Raw genomic sequence first — 2,402 nt, 5'->3', positions numbered from 1 at the left:
CCTTGAGCCCTACTGCCTATTTGACCCTGAGTAAGTTAACCATTTAATGTCTTGGAGTTCCTGAGTCAATTCCATAACTATATATTTCTGAGCAGGTGTAGATCTGCAGTGTTAGAGAAAGCTCCTTATAGTAACTAAAATTCAAGAAAAGGCTTCTTAGTTTTGCTGCCTCAAGATGTGGATGGAGGTTTTTCCTTTAAGATTAAAGCACCATAGAATATGCGGACTGATGAAGAAGTTATCAGACTACATTCTCTAGACCAATATACTCATTTTATGGGTGGGGGTGTGTGGGTGGGAGACATGAGAGGGATGAGACATAGCAACTGTCCCAAGGTCACATAGTTAATTAATGTTGAGTCAGGAGTAGATTTCTTTCTTGAATAGAATGTAAGTTCTTTGAAATCTAGGACTATTTCATTTTTTCTCTACAAATTCCCAGGTTCTAGCACAACACTGGCATAGAAATGCTTGTTGACTTAATTGATATGGTTAATTCCTTAAATATTATAGGACAGTCTTACATGGATGTGCTCTCAATCAATAATTATCAATCAAACATCTGTTAAACTCCTACTATATCTCAAGCACAGTGCTAAGTGCTTGGGATATGAAAAGAGGCAAAAACCAGTTTAATACTTTCTCCAAGGGGCAGCTAGGTGGTGCAGTGAATAGAGCACTGGCCTTGGAGTCAGGAGTACCTGGGTTCAAATCTGACCTCAGACACTTAATAATTACCTAGTCGTGTGGCCTTGGGCAAGCCACTTAACCCCATTGCCTTGGAAAAAAAATCTAAAATAAAATACTTTCTCCAATTAAATTGTATATATAACCTAAATCATGTATAATACTTAAAAGAAAATGAATGACAAAATCAATAAACAGTTGTGAATTGATATCTTCATTTGGGAAACATGTATTTTGATCCATCTTGAATATTCTAGAAAGGTTTTTCCATTAATTTGCTGTCTATTTTTTGGTTCTCATTTATGAAATGGCTAACTTTCTATAAATTATAGTTGATATCTGTTGGATTCAATCTCTAGATATATGATTTCTCATTATTGAAGGAAAAAAGTCGATTCCTGAATCCAATGGATGTTTATAATTCATGACGAATGTAATATTTAATTTCCTTTGTTCTTCATGCAGCTTCAGGAAAATATCTGGCTATTCCAGGTGTGCAATGAGGCAAGCATTTTTCTCATTACCCTTTTGATATGCCTCAGTCTCAAGATATCTCTGGTGCCAGTGCAGAGTGGTACCTATTACATCAGGGAGATTGAATTCAGTTAGATTTGGTTTAACCCAACAAGGATTTATTAAACACCTTCTGTATACCAGACGCTGTATTAGGTATACAAAGACAGAAAAGGAAATAGTTCCTGCCTCCTAGAAGTTTATATTCTACTGGGATGATGGGGATTACATCATATACCCCCCCCAAATCAAATATATATGAAATAAATGCAATATCAAAAGGAGAGTGTAACTATGTTAATGAAAAGCAATTACAATTGGGCTTAGGAAGTGAGAAGAATGCAAACAGCAACCTTAAATGATTCTAGTCTGCCTCTAGTGAAGGGGCATCTAGGTGGTACAACAGATAGTCAGTTCTAGAGTCAAGACCTGAGTTCAAATCTGGTTTCAGACACTTACTAGCTGTGTGATCCTAGACATGTCACTTAATCCCATTTGCCTCAGTTTACTCATCTATAAAATGAGCTTCACAAGGAAATGGCAAATTGTTTCAGTATATCTGACAAGCAAATCCCAAATGGGGTCAGAAAAGAGTCAGACATCACAGAAAAGATCCATGAACAACCTTTGGGGAACAGGGAAGGAAGTCAAGAAGACCTGAGATTAAATCTTGAGATGCTTGACTATCTGGATATTTAACTCCTCTCAGTCTCAATTTCCTCTTCCATAAAACACTTTGTAAATCTTAAATGTAAAAGTTAACTGTTTTTTTAAGTTTAATAATCATCTAGTTCTTTCGAATGATATTAATTAAATCATAGGTTGCTTTGGTTAGGTTGAATTTAAAATCTGATGGAAGAGCAAAGAACTCTGAGATCATCTAAGCAGATGAATCACTGTTTTTAATATATATATAGATAGATAGATAGATAGATATGTATGTATGTGTACACACACACACACACACACACACACACACACACAAATATGTGTATATAATGTCTGTGTTGAGAACCAGTGATTCTTAAATCTTATGAAAGGTAGATGGTTTTGAGTCACTATCAATTAGTGAAGTAAAATGAGCAAATGAATAAACATAAAACTTCTCCAAACACTGACTCAGTGTTAGAGTTGGCATCACTTTCATGCTGATGCCTGGTCTGAATAGATTAGAAATGTATGACTTGAACTTTCTGGAAATC

This window comes from Macrotis lagotis, chromosome 8 (genome assembly GCF_037893015.1).
Source record: "Macrotis lagotis isolate mMagLag1 chromosome 8, bilby.v1.9.chrom.fasta, whole genome shotgun sequence".
NCBI classification, from domain to species: Eukaryota; Metazoa; Chordata; class Mammalia; order Peramelemorphia; family Peramelidae; genus Macrotis; species Macrotis lagotis.
The sequence above is the reverse complement of the archived record's forward strand: the minus strand, read 5'-3'. Positions refer to the sequence as shown.